The sequence below is a fragment of the Phyllobates terribilis genome, unplaced genomic scaffold (genome assembly GCF_046119375.1).
Source record: "Phyllobates terribilis strain yellow unplaced genomic scaffold, ASM4611937v1 Scaffold_10__3_contigs__length_209671492, whole genome shotgun sequence".
In the NCBI taxonomy this organism is placed as follows: Eukaryota; Metazoa; Chordata; class Amphibia; order Anura; family Dendrobatidae; genus Phyllobates; species Phyllobates terribilis.
In genome coordinates this window covers 126,179,478-126,193,776 of record NW_027362770.1, presented here as the reverse complement: position 1 = coordinate 126,193,776, position 14,299 = coordinate 126,179,478, and the positions used below count along the sequence as shown (strand labels likewise).

The 14,299-nt window shown below is 48.1% G+C and overlaps 1 protein-coding gene across 2 annotated transcripts in view; it reads left to right on the top strand.

The window, feature by feature from the left end:
* RNF130 (ring finger protein 130) overlaps positions 1 to 14,299 on the top strand; it is a 261,704-nt gene that overhangs the window by 89,176 nt on the left and 158,229 nt on the right. The window lies entirely within an intron of this gene.

The following is a 14,299-nucleotide window of genomic DNA, read 5'->3' as shown; positions in this document are numbered from 1 at the left end:
AAGCAGAGCTGTAGTATCTTATCTGGAAAAGGTTAGATAAACGCTGAAGTAGGATTCCTCCTTGTCTACAGTAATGCGGCCATTAAAGTGGACCTGTCACCTGAATATGCTGCCGTATGTAAGGTCAGCACAAGTACATGCATCTATCAGCCAAGACGCCACAAACCTTTTCAGCTATTGTCAGTCTCTAACCTTTTTGAATCAAGCTAATTTATTAATATTATGTTATTATATTATTTATTTTGTTATACAGATGTGGACAAAATTGTTGGTACTCTTCTGGTAAAGTAAGAAAAACCCACAATGGTCACTGAAATAACTTGAAACGGACAAAAGTAATTTACAATTTAATTTTACTGTCAACTAATGAAACTCAGACTTTGTTTTTGAATTGTGGTTCAACAGAAAAATAAATATATAAACCTAGTAAAAATGGCCTGGACAAATTAATGGTACCCTTATCTTAATATTTTGTTGCACAACCTTTTGAGGCAATCACAGCAAACAAACGATTTCTGCAGTTCTCAATGAGACGCCTGCACCTGTCCACAGGTATCTTGGCCCACTGGCCCACTCATTATGAGCAAACTGCTCCTTGTGTCTCAGGTGTGAAGGTGGCTTTCTCCAGATGTGAAGCTCCTTCCACAGATGTTCAATAGAATTTAGGTCAGGCCTCATAGAATCCACTTCAGAATAGTCCAGTGCTTTGCTTTCAGCTATTCTTTTAGCTATGTTTTGGGTCATTATCCTGTTGGAGGACCTGCGACTCAGACTAAGCACTGGGCAGCACATTTCGCTCCAGAATGCCTTGATAGTCTTGAGATTTCATAGTAACCTGCACGGATTCAAGACACCCTGTTCCACATGCAAGAGACCAGCCTCAAAACATAACCGAGCCTCCTTCATGCTTCACAGTAGGTACAATGTTCTTTTCTTTGTATGCTTCATTTTTGCATCTGTAAACATAGATCTGATGGGACTTGCCTAAAAGCTCCAGTTTTGTCTCATCTGTCCAAAACACATTCTCCAAGAAGCTGTGTTGCTTGTCAGTATTAATTTTGACAATTTACAGTCTCTCTTTTATGCTGTGCTTTCAACAATGGTTTCCTCATTGGTTGTCTTCCATGTAGTCCACTTTGGCAAAACAGCGACAGATGGTGCAATCTGACACTGTTGTACCTTGGCCTTAGAGTTCACCTCTAATCTCTTTGTAAGTTGTTCTGGGCTCTTTGGTTACCATTCGTATTATCCGTCCTTTCAATCTCTCATCAATTTCTCTCTTGCTTCCACGACCAGGGTTGGCAACAGCCCCATAGACTTTAAACTTCTGAATAATATGCGTAACTGTAGTAACTGGTCTGGGAGGCGGAATCTCTGAGCTACTATACAAGGGGGCGGTCCTTGTAAGGGAGCGGGTGGCGACCAGGGAAGACGGGCAGGCAGTCACAGCAGGTGACCGGGACAGTCTCTGAGTGAGCGGGCTGGAGGTCACGGCAAGCGACCGGGGCAGTCTCTGGATGAACGGGCAGGAGGTCACGGCAAGTGACCGGGGCAGTTTCTGGATGAACGGGCAGGAGGTCACGGCAAGTGACCGGGGCAGTCTCTGGGTAAAGGGTAGGTACGACCTGTGATGGCAGAGCCTCCAGGTAGGCTAGCAGGCAGATGGTTGATGTGTGCTCCCAGGTGAGCAAGCGAGAGTCTCTGGAATGGCGGGTGGTCACAGCACGTGACGGCGGAGCCTCCAGGTAGGCTAGCAGGCAGGTAACAGGTGTGCGCTCCCAGGTGAGCGGGCAGGAGTCTCAGGAATGGCAGGTGGTCACAGCACGTGACGGCGGAGCCTCCAGGTAGGCTAGCAGGCAGGTAACAGGTGTGCGCTCCCAGGTGAGCGGGCAGGAGTCTCTGGAATGGCAGGTGGTCACAGCACGTGACGGCGGAGCCTCCAGGTAGGCAAGCAAGCAGGTAGCTGATGTGCGCTCCCAGGTGAGCGGGCAAGCTGGTCCATAGACAGACTGACAGGAGTTGGAGGGCAGACCGTCGGACCTCAGGCTAGCAGGCAGGTAGCAGAGGAGCGCTCCCAGGTGAGCGGGCAAGCTGGTCCTTAGACAGACTGACAGGAGTCGGTAGGCAGACCGTCGGACCTCAGGCTAGCAGGCAGGTAAGTAGAATATCAGGCAGGAATCAGACAGCAAACTGGCAGGAATCTGGCAGGTAACTGGCAACGGGACCTGAGGGCTGAAGCAGAGTAGTGAACAGTGCAACAACATTGCTCGGGCACCTCCATTTTGGAGGAGGTGCCTTATATATGGTGAAGTCCTCCGGCCATTGGCCGGGGACTCCTTAGGACGGCGCGCGCGGCCCCTTTAAGAGGGAGGGAGCGCGCGCGCGCCCTAAGCACAGTGGCCGGGAAGGAGCGCGCGCTGCCAGCAGAGCGGGAGGAGGACGCCGGGCTAGGAGCAGAGAGGTGAGGGGAACAGCGTCCCTGCCTAGCAGAGGGCAGGGACGCCGGCGCTACAGTACCCCCCCCTTTAGGCCCCCCCTTTTTTAGGCCAGACAGAAATTTAGCTAGGATGAGAGGGGCATGGATGTTCTCCCGGGGCTCCCACGTTCTCTCCTCAGGACCAAACCCCTTCCAATCTACTAGAAAAAAGGTCTTTCCTCTTACCCTTTTGGTGGCAAGAATGTTCTCTACCTCAAACTCGTCCTCAGCAGAAACCGGAGCAGGAGGCGTACCTGTAGACTTGGAAAAAGAGTTAAGTACCACAGGTTTGAGGAGAGATACATGGAAGGAGTTAGGGATCCGTAAGTTGGCCGGGAGTTTCAATTTATAGGCCACCGGGTTGATCTGACTGATGACCTCCAGAGGACCGATGAACCGAGGCCCTAACTTGTAAGAAGGTATCTTGAGTCGGACATATTTAGATGAGAGCCAGACTTTATCTCCAGGACGAAATTGTGGAGGATCCAGGCGTTTTTTGTCAGGGTGTCTTTTCATCCGTTCGGACGACTGAAGGAGTGCGGATCGGGTACTCTCCCAAATGGAGGAAAATTTGCTAACGAGAGATTCCGCAGCCGGGTTGTCCACAGAGGTGGAGACAGGAAAAGGAATCCGAGGATGCTGACCGAAGACTACAAAAAACGGGGATTTGGAGGAGGATTCGCTCTCGTGATTGTTGTAAGAAAACTCGGCCCATGGTAGGAGATCCACCCAGTCTGAATGATGGGCATTAACGAAGTGCCGGAGGTAACTGGTCAGGTTCTGATTGATCCGCTCCACTTGACCATTGGACTGTGGGTGGTAAGCGGAAGAGAAGTCCAGGGTGATGTCTAGCAGTTTACAAGTGGCTCTCCAGAAGCGTGAGGTGAACTGTACCCCACGATCCGACACGATGTGGAGGGGCAGGCCATGAAGACGAAAGATGTGACGAATAAAGTCTTTAGCTAGCTCGGGTGCAGACGGGAGGCCTGGCAGGGGAACGAAATGAGCCATCTTGGAGAAGCGGTCAGCGACCACCCAAATGACCGTACAACCGGCAGAGACTGGGAGGTCAGTTATAAAGTCCATTGCTATATGCTGCCAGGGGGCAGCAGGTACAGAAAGCGGAAGGAGGCGACCGGCTGGCAGATGTCTCGGAACCTTGTTGCGGGCGCAGGACACACAGGCAGAAACGAAGTCTATTACGTCCTTGTGCAGGGTAGGCCACCAGTAGTGCCGGGTAATAAGCTGGAGGGTCTTTTTCTGACCGGCGTGGCCAGCCAGTTTAGACAAGTGACCCCAGTGAAGGATCTTCTCCCGATCAGGTACAGATACGAACGTCTTTCCGGGAGGGAGACGATTTAGACTCACGGGAGCCACCTGCATTACTCTGGCGGGATCGATGATGTGTTTCGGATCTTCCTCGAGATCAGACACCAGAAAGGATCGAGACAAGGCGTCCGCCTTGACGTTTTTGTCAGCCGGGCGAAAATGAAGAACAAAATCAAAGCGAGCAAAAAACAAGGACCACCGGGCTTGGCGCGGGTTAAGTCTCTGGGCATGCTGGAGGTAAGCCAAGTTCTTGTGGTCAGTGTAAATTATTACCGGGTGAAGAGCCCCCTCGAGCAGGTAACGCCACTCCTCCAATGCCAGTTTGATGGCCAATAACTCTCGATCTCCTATGGAATAATTGCGCTCTGAGGAGGAGAAGAGTTTAGAGAAGAAGCCGCAAGTTACCATCCTCCCGGAAGATGATTTTTGAGTAAGTACCGCTCCGGCTCCAGAGGAGGAGGCGTCAACTTCCAGGAAGAACTGCTTGTTGCCGTCCGGGCGATGCAGCACCGGGGTGGAAGAGAAGGCCTGTTTTAAGGAAAGAAAGGCCTCCTCTGCTTCGGGCGGCCACTCTTTGGGATTAGTACCCTTACGGGTGAGCGCGGAAATTGGGGCAGTCCGGGAAGAGAAGTGTGGTATGAAGAGGCGGTAGTAGTTGGCGAAGCCCAGGAATCGCTGAATGGCCTTCAACCCCTCCGGTCGAGGCCATTTCTCGATGGCAGACAGTTTCTCTGGATCCATTCGTAGGCCGGTCTGAGAAATAATGTAGCCCAAAAACGGAAGCGAGGTCTGCTCAAAGAGGCACTTCTCGTATTTAGCGAAGAGGTGATTCTGCCTGAGCCTGAGCAGGACCTGACGAACGTCCCTCCGGTGAGTCTGGAGATCCGGAGAGAAGACCAAGATGTCGTCCAGGTACACCACTACGCAGGAGTAGAGAAGGTCCCGGAAGATGTCATTGACCAACTCTTGAAAGATGGCAGGAGCGTTACAGAGACCAAAAGGCATTACCAGATATTCATAGTGGCCGTCCCGGGTGTTGAATGCCGTCTTCCATTCATCCCCCTGACGGATACGAACCAGGTTGTACGCCCCACGGAGGTCCAGTTTGATGAAGATTCTAGCCCCCCTCAGACGATCAAATAACTCCGGAATGAGCGGAAGGGGGTACTTATTCTTCACCGTGATCTGGTTAAGGCCTCTATAGTCTATACAGGGACGGAGAGAGCCGTTCTTCTTTTTGACGAAAAAGAAGCCTGCTCCCGCCGGGGAGGTAGATTTCCGGATGAATCCCCTGGCCAGATTCTCCTCAATATATTCGGACATCGACCGGGTCTCAGCAGCGGATAATGGATAAATACGCCCACGGGGAGGAGTAGTACCGGGTAACAGGTCGATAGGGCAGTCGTATGGTCTATGAGGGGGTAGTGTCTCTGCCTCCTTTTTATTAAAGACATCAGCATAAGACCAATAAGGAATCGGAAGTCCAGGTAGATTAGCTGGGGTAGGAGAAGGACGGACGGGATGGACGGGAACCAGACAGGTCTTATGGCAGTCCTGTCCCCAGCGAAGGACTTCTCCGGTCTGCCAGTCAAGCACGGGTGCATGTCTCTGGAGCCAAGGTAGGCCTAGCAAGAGGGCGTGAGAGAGTCCAGGCAGAACATGAAAGGAGATACTCTCAGAATGCAGCATTCCCACCTGCAGAGTAATGGATTCGGTGATGAGTTGGATGGGGCGTGGTAAGAGACCCCCATCCACGGCAGCAACAGACAAGGGTACAGCCAGAGGTTTGGTGGGGATGCGGTATTTCTCTACCAGGGACTGTGAAATAAGATTCCCGGCTGCTCCAGAGTCAAGTTGGGCTAGTTCGAAATAACGGTTCTCCCCGCAGACGATTGAGACTGACAGCAGCAGAGATGGAGAGGATTTATTCTTGTCTAGGTCGACCTCTCTGAGCGAACCTAGACACAGGCGTTTCCCGACCTCTCCGGGCAGGCACGGATCCGGTGCTCCTTACTGCCACAGTAGAAGCAGCTCCCCTTGGCACGGCGTAAGTCCTGACGGGTTTTGACCATCTTGGTCTGGTCGACCTGCATAGGCTCAGGAGAGTGTACCTGGGAAGAGACGGAGGGAGTGACGGGTCTCTGAAAAGTAGGAGCTAGACGTGGAAACCTCCTCTCACGGGTGACCTCTTTGGCACGCTCCTGGAACCGTAGGTCAATCCGGGTGGCAAGAGTTATTAGGTCATCGAGGGTGGTAGGAATGTCCCGACCGGCAAGTTCATCTTTAATACGGCCGGACAGACCCTCCCAGAAGACGGATACCAGAGCGTCGTTATCCCAGGCCAGCTCCGAGGCAAGGGTACGGAACCGTATGGCATATTGGTCCACGGTGAGACTTCCCTGACGGAGGTGTAGCAGTGATGATGCGGATGAGGTCTTCCGTCCGGGTTCGTCGAAGACTTTCCGGAAGGCCGTGAGAAAGGCAGGCAAGTCGGACACCAGGGGGTCTCCTCTCTCCCATAGAGGATTTAGCCAGGCCAGGGCCTCCCCGGTGAGATGGGACATGATGAAGGCAATTTTGGCCCGGTCGGAGTTAAACTGGTGGGACAGGAGTTCAAAGTGCAGGGTGCACTGATTTATGAAGCCCCGAGCCTGGGCGGAGTCGCCTCCGAAGCGAGGAGGTGCAGAAAGCCGGGGTCCGGGGTAGGATACCATAGTATTGGTGGGCAGCGGAGCTGCCGGATTGCGAGTCATGGCACTGGCGGAGGTTGCTGGCGGAGCAGTCAGAGTGTCCAGGTGAGAATTGACATTCCGCAGGTGACCCAGGATGGACTCCTGTTGGGACCTCTGACGGGACAGTTCATGACACAGGTCCGAGAGCGAGGGAGCTTGGGTGCCACCGGGTTCCATGGCCCGAGCAAACTGTAACGGGTCTGGGAGGCGGAACCTCTGTGCTACTATACAAGGGGGCGGTCCTTGTAAGGGAGCTGGTGGCGACCAGGGAAGACGGGCAGGCAGTCACAGCAGGTGACCGGGACAGTCTCTGAGTGAACGGGCTGGAGGTCACGGCAAGTGACCGGGGCAGTCTCTGGATGAACGGGCAGGAGGTCACGGCAAGTGACCGGGGCAGTCTCTGGATGAACGGGCAGGAGGTCACGGCAAGTGACCGGGGCAGTCTCTGGATGAACGGGCAGGAGGTCACGGCAAGTGACCGGGGCAGTCTCTGGGTAAAGGGTAGGTACGACCTGTGATGGCAGAGCCTCCAGGTAGGCTAGCAGGCAGATGGTTGATGTGTGCTCCCAGGTGAGCAAGCGAGAGTCTCTGGAATGGCGGGTGGTCACAGCACGTGACGGCGGAGCCTCCAGGTAGGCTAGCAGGCAGGTAACAGGTGTGCGCTCCCAGGTGAGCGGGCAGGAGTCTCAGGAATGGCAGGTGGTCACAGCACATGACGGCGGAGCCTCCAGGTAGGCTAGCAGGCAGGTAACAGGTGTGCGCTCCCAGGTGAGCGGGCAGGAGTCTCTGGAATGGCAGGTGGTCACAGCACGTGACGGCGGAGCCTCCAGGTAGGCAAGCAGGCAGGTAGCTGATGTGCTCTCCCAGGTGAGCGGGCAAGCTGGTCCATAGACAGACTGACAGGAGTTGGAGGGCAGACCGTCGGACCTCAGGCTAGCAGGCAGGTAGCAGAGGAGCGCTCCCAGGTGAGCGGGCAAGCTGGTCCTTAGACAGACTGACAGGAGTCGGTAGGCAGACCGTCGGACCTCAGGCTAGCAGGCAGGTAGCAGAATATCAGGCAGGAATAAGACAGCAAGCTGGCAGGAATCTGGCAGGTATCTGGCAGGTAACTGGCAACGGGACCTGAGGGCTGAAGCAGAGTAGTGAACAGTGCAACAACATTGCTCGGGCACCTCCATTTTGGAGGAGGTGCCTTATATATGGTGAAGTCCTCCGGCCATTGGCCGGGGACTCCTTAGGACGGCGCGCGCGGCCCCTTTAAGAGGGAGGGAGCGCGCGCCCTAAGCACAGTGGCCGGGAAGGAGCGCGTGCTGCCAGCAGAGCGGGAGGAGGACGCCGGGCTAGGAGCAGAGAGGTGAGGGGAACAGCGTCCCTGCCTAGCAGAGGGCAGGGACGCCGGCGCTACACAGCAAAATGAAGCTGTTTGGAGATGGTCTTATAGCCTTTACCTTTAACATGTTTGTTTATAATTCTCTGTGTAATCTCCTAGACAATTCTCTCCTTTCTGTGTTCCATGGTGAGTGTGGTACACACCATGATGCCAAACAGCACAGTGACTACTTTGCACCCTTTAGATAGACAGACTGACTTGATTACAAGTTTTTAGACACCTGTGAAGTTAATTATTGGACACACCTTCGTTTAACATGTCCCTATGGTTAAATTATTTTCAATCTTTTCTAGGAATACCATCACTTTTGTCCAGTCCAATTTCATTATTTTTTTTAATATTATTATTTTCTGTTGAACCACAATTCAAAGGCAATGTCTGATTTTTATTAGTTGATATTCAGTAAATTAAAATTTTAAATTACTTTTGTCATTTTCATGTTATTTCATTGACCATTGTGTGTTTTCTTAATTTACCGGAAGAGTGCCAACAATTTTGTCCACCTGTATATTTTAATTATTATAAATGTTATGATATATTTTATATATTTTTTTATTATTATTATTACTTTATCTCTTTTCCTCCTCCTTCAGATTTGACCTGTCCTGTCAATGTACAAAGTTTGCGATGAGAGTCTTAGCGTGCTTTCCCTTTGCGTTCAGGCACCCGGTCGGTGGCCCTGCCGGGGCTTGCATTCAACCACCTGCAAAAACGGGATTCGGACGTACGCCTACCGGAGGCGGACACTCAGACTGCTTCTGGGTGTCCGTCTATAGTAGGCGTACATGCCCGAAAATGATGCACGGCAGAGCGCAATTTTGTTCTGCCAGCAGCATTATAGTCTATGCCCAAATCCGATTTTGCAGGGGGTTTGGACGTATACCCTGACGGGACCACCGAGCATGTAACAGAACGCAATGAGAAGGCACCCTAATAAATCCAGCAGCTTCTACAGACCAGGCCTTGGGTTATATGTTAATGATTGAACTGAACTCCACCAATTATATCAAATGTTCAGGAGGAACAAACCGGCCCTGACATCCCTCTAGTCCCCAAGAGGTGTCTGCTGTCCGATTCCTCCAACTCGTGGGCGACATTATTTTTTGTTTTGGAATGTTCTGAACAGTTTGAAAAGGATTACAGCAAGTCTAGAATGGTGACATTTGTTCTACAGGTTGGGAAAAACATGGTTGCTTTATTTTATTTTTTTCAAAAGCGGCAACAAACTTGCTTTTGGCGATTATTGACAGTAAGGTTAAGTGCCCACGTAGCGTTTTTGCGGCATTTTTATGGCTGCGAAAACGCTTGTAAAACAGTCTGCCATGCAAAGCAATGTGAATTCGGATGTGCTGTGCACATGATGCGCTAATTTGCGCACCGAATTCACCTAAGGCTATGTGCCCACGTAGCAGATTTGATGCAGAGCGTTTTTGCCTCTCTCTGGCAGAAAAAAACGCATGCAGATTTACATGCGTTTTTTCTGCCAGAGAGAAGCGTTTTTTCAGCGTTTTCGCATGCTTTTTTTTCAAGCAGTTTTCCAAGTGATTTTGAGCATCACTTGGAAAAGTGCTTGACAAGTTGGTCACACAATATAAATCCATGTAACCGGCATGGATTTATAATGTGTGAACAACTGATGCTTTAAATGCAGCATCTATAGTAAAAAAAAAAAAAAGAGAATTAAAACGTTAAAAATAAAAAAAAACCTGTATACTCACCTCTCCGGTCTCCTCCAGTCAGCTCCGGCGGCGTCCACTCTCCTCGGCATCCCGCGGTGTACTGTCAGGACCTGCAATGATGTCATTTAGTCAGCTGATGGTCACACGACCATCACCTGACCGCCGACGTCAGCGGTCGCATGACCATCAGCTGACTAAATGACGTCACTGGAGGTCCTGACAGTACACCGCGGGACGCCAAAGAGAGAGGACGCTGCCGGGAGCAGATCGGGGTCCGCCACTTTATTTCTTTTTTTCACAGCGTGGTAGCCGGGATGAAGAGGAGTTGTAGTCTCCTCTTCATCCTGGGTACCACATAGTGGTGAGCTGCAACACCACACCCAGCCTGCAGACAGGTGTGGTGCTGTTTTCTTTATTAAAGCAGTTTTTTCTAATCTAATTCTGATGAATTGCTGCCATAGCTGTGCACAGAAGGGATATGTTTTCCATCAGTGGCTGTGTAGTCCTGTGTGTATGGTTCCTATTCACCAAATGCTGTATGCTCTATTGTGCTGCCCGCATAAATTTTTGAACCCCCAACAATTGCATTAAGAGACCTCAAGAGGAAGCGAGTTTCAGATTTTTTACCTACTTTTACATGAATGATGGCGGGGGGGGGGGGGATCCTTTCTGTGAATGTTTTGTGAACTTTAGCCCTGTTTTTGCCGTCTTCCTCCCACTTTCTTCTAGGCGTCTCCAGTGTAAACAAGGTGTTCTTTTTATAGTTCTCAGATACATAAGGAATGCTGCGGAAGTACACCTGGCCATGTGACAGCATCATCATCGATTTCCAGCCGACATCTAGTTTTCAGATCACTGCTTGTAGACTTTATAAAGAGTTTCACACTTTTTTTTTGTTTTTGTTCTTTTCTAACTTCCCCCTTTTCTAAGGCCAGAGAGCAAAGGAAGGAAGGTGCAGTGACGACGTGTGAGGAGGCGGCATTGAGCATTGTCATACTGTAAAGTCTTTGCTTTCTCTCTGCATGGATAGTCAAGATTTGCAGATAATGTCTTATTTTACATATAAACCTGCTTATTTCTAATGCAGAACTTTCTTAATGGTCAGATTCACACGTCCATATAAAAAATCTTTCATCCAAAAATCTCAAACAACTTTTTTTTCTCACTTGTCATCCGTACACAATCCGTTTTTTTTTTACAGCAGTTATTAATAATTTTCAGTTTCCTATGTTACAGGATTGCAGTGTTTCTGTAAAATCGGATGCTGTACTGTGTCTCTGTATGGCATCCGATTTTTCATGACCACCCATAGACGTGAATGGGTCAGTTTCGCCCGATTTACAGAAGAAACTAATGCATGCTGCGATTTTATTTATTTTTTCTTCACATGCAGATCAGGTCCATGAAAAAAAAATCGTTCATCTGCACTGCCCCATTGAATAACATTGGTCTGAATTTAGTCCAAGGGAATCTCCCCAGTTTTTTGCTTCCCAATCTGACGGCAGCATAAAATGGGGACAATACCCCTTTTTCCATAGTTTTGATACTTTCACTGTTAGATCTGCTGCAGCTCAGCTAGTCCTCTCAATGAAGAGCTCTGTCTAACTCCACCTGGACCACTGATGGACAGTTTTCAATTTACACTGTGCATAGGCAGAAAGCTGCCAATCAGTGGAGGGATTGGGGATAGAAGCTTATCATTGATAGGACAAGCAGAGCTGCAGAAGATAGAAAAAAAACTGTTTGATGTGAACTGTGGGAAATCAAAACTTGGTAGCAGGTGTTCAAAATGTATCAACTTTTTTGATAATTATACGGAAAATAAAAAAAAAATATCTAAATTTAAAGAAGCAGTCCTGACAAATGTATCCACTAAACCATTCTAAGTATGTATACAATGTAGTATAGCTGTATTAAAATTCTTACCAATCGTCGTTGTCCTCAGTTTCCGGCGCCGCTCAGGTCCTCTTCTAAGTCACGTGACTTAAACTCGGATCGCACATGGGTTTATGTAGGGACTGGAAGTCACTTTTTTACAATGTCAGCCTGCAGACCGGAGAAGACTGAAATTGCTAAGTATTTTAATACAACTACGCCACATTGCATACATATATACAAGGTTTAAGTGATGACATTTTTGTAGGGAGCTTCTTTAAAATGAGCAATTTTCACACTGGCCATTAGATATTGGACACCTACTTCATGTTCTCTTCAGCAGCCACATGGAAATAGATGGTCTCAAACCTTCGGGGTATGGAAGTAATTTCTGCTAATTCTATTATTGGGGCTAAGGTCACTGTGTGAGAAGGGGGAGGAGGTGAGCTTCGACATCAGCTATGCTGAATCCTGTATTATCAGAGACATATAGACGAGTTGCCTTACATGGGACTACTGTCTGTAAAGATAATCAGACTGCTGAAAAGTATTCTGTACAGAACAGGAAGTATAGGTCTACTATTAGGCCTAGTGGCCGTTGTGAAAATGTCATGATTTTTTTTTTTTTTTTAAATATAGTTTATTAGTTTTAATTGAAAAAAAAATATTATCAGAAATGTAATTACTTTTTGATTTTGGGGGGTTTTGATACAACTGTTACACCAGAACTGTGTCCCCAATATTCTCAGGACTGGTGGACCCCTACAGATATTAAAGTGGTGTGGTATCCTATCTATATACCATCACTTTATAAGATGGGAAATCTCTATAAAGTTTACGTCCGCTTTTAAGTGGGTGCGATAGATTACTGACGCATCAGATTCTATGACCATATATTTGTGATACCGTTCTCTCCTTGCATGTCCTCGAGGCTCGGCGCACCTGATGACTGCAGCAATAACAGGGAGGCCCGGAGACCTGGCATCAGGTGCCCGTACTTACATGGCATCTCAGCTACATGTTCGTTAAGTCTCCCACACTCGTGGCCATGAATTTGACGGCCTTCCTTCTTTTGTTTTCTGTTCAACAATTTCTGAATGAACGACAAGTGGGAAGACTTAAAGGAAGGGGGCTGTCTTTGTTGACGGCTGCAAAAAAGAGAGATTTCCATGCATGTGACATATGTCGTCTGGCTATGCTGATTATGACTTGCCATTACATTGTGCACTTTAAAGGGGTGGCTTTTTGGAAAATGCAACCTTATATGTGGTTGCACTTATTTCACGGCCTGGAAAGCTGCCTTCTTTAAAGGGGTTCTCCTAGGTGAATATTCCCTGTTAGAACCAATCAGACTTTTTAGATTGAGATTTGACGCCTAACATTGTCCATCCTAATCTTCCTGGTTCAGCCACTATGGCACTTAACTGAGCTTATTAACCAGGACCCTCTAAATGTTGAGGGCCAGTATAACGAAACTGAATAGTACTACCCCCATAAGAAGATTTAGATTGTAATATTCAGAAGAAACAACTTATCTGTTGATCCATTGTTGTCATATATATATTACTGATATTGTCCACTTGTCCTTGCCATGATCTTATAGTGCTGATATTTGGATTTACATTGTGCCCGGCCCCCTTGGCATCACTGCTGGCCGTTCTTGGAGCAGATGGCCGCTCTTGCTGTGTCTGGTGGCACTGGGTGACGTATGGGTCATGTCACAGCTACTGGAAGTCTTGGATTTCATGGTGACGTTATCTAGAAGGCTCCATCTCACTAGCCAGCAGCAAAGTGGAGGAAGCCATCATGCTGTTCTCTCTGTATAGCTGCTGGTCATGTGATTTGATTCATTGTTAACCCTTTAGAGACTGGGCCATGTTTCTATTTTTTCTTGCTTTTTTTTTTTCTCTTTTTTCATATCTGCCTTTTAGCAGCCATAACTTTATTTTTTCACTGCGTTGCTGTATGGAGTTTGTTTTATCAAGGACATATTATATTATTATTTTTTTTAGCTCTGTTTCTGAGTACGTGTAATTTAAATAACTTTTTTTGCAACACAAATATAGCAAAAAAATGCAGTCTTTGTTTTTTTCTGGTTTGTTTTAATACTTTTTAGGCTATGTTCACACATAATGGTTTTTGATGCGTTTTTATATGCACATTTTCAGCTGCGTTTTACAGAACCAGCAAAGTCTATGAGATTACAGAATCTCATGCACATGTTTTTGTTTTTTTTTGTTCAGGATTTTGTGCTTTGCATGTTTTTTTTTTTGCAAAATAGAGCATGTCACTTCTTTCAGCGTTTTTTCTCCCATTGGAAGTAATGGGTGGTGAGAAGAACACTGAAAAAATGCATCAAAAACGCAGGTGTCAAGTTTTTTTCAGCCTTTTTTGTGCCTAAACCAGAATGAGATTTTTTTTCCTTACTGAACTTTAGGTACAGAGACAAAAGGACAGTGAAAAAACGCACCCAAGAAAACGGCAACAAAAATCCCGAACAACCTCCTGGCAAGAAATCAGGTTTTGCTGCAGAAAAAGAACGCTGGAAAAACCATGATGTGTGAACATAGCCTTACTGTCTACATTTCATACCAGATAACCTGTTGAATGAATTCTCCAGGTTATTCTGTTAATCACATTTTTTTGGGCTTGGGGATTTCTTTTTTTACTTTTTTTCCCCCACTGGAACCGGTGCATCTTTAGGAGCTCCAGTTACAGGGGAATGCATTCCCCTACTGTGACACGTCACTGGTAGAACTAATGTATGTCTCCTATGACCCAGCAGTTCTACTATGCCAGTAGATACCCGGCGATGATG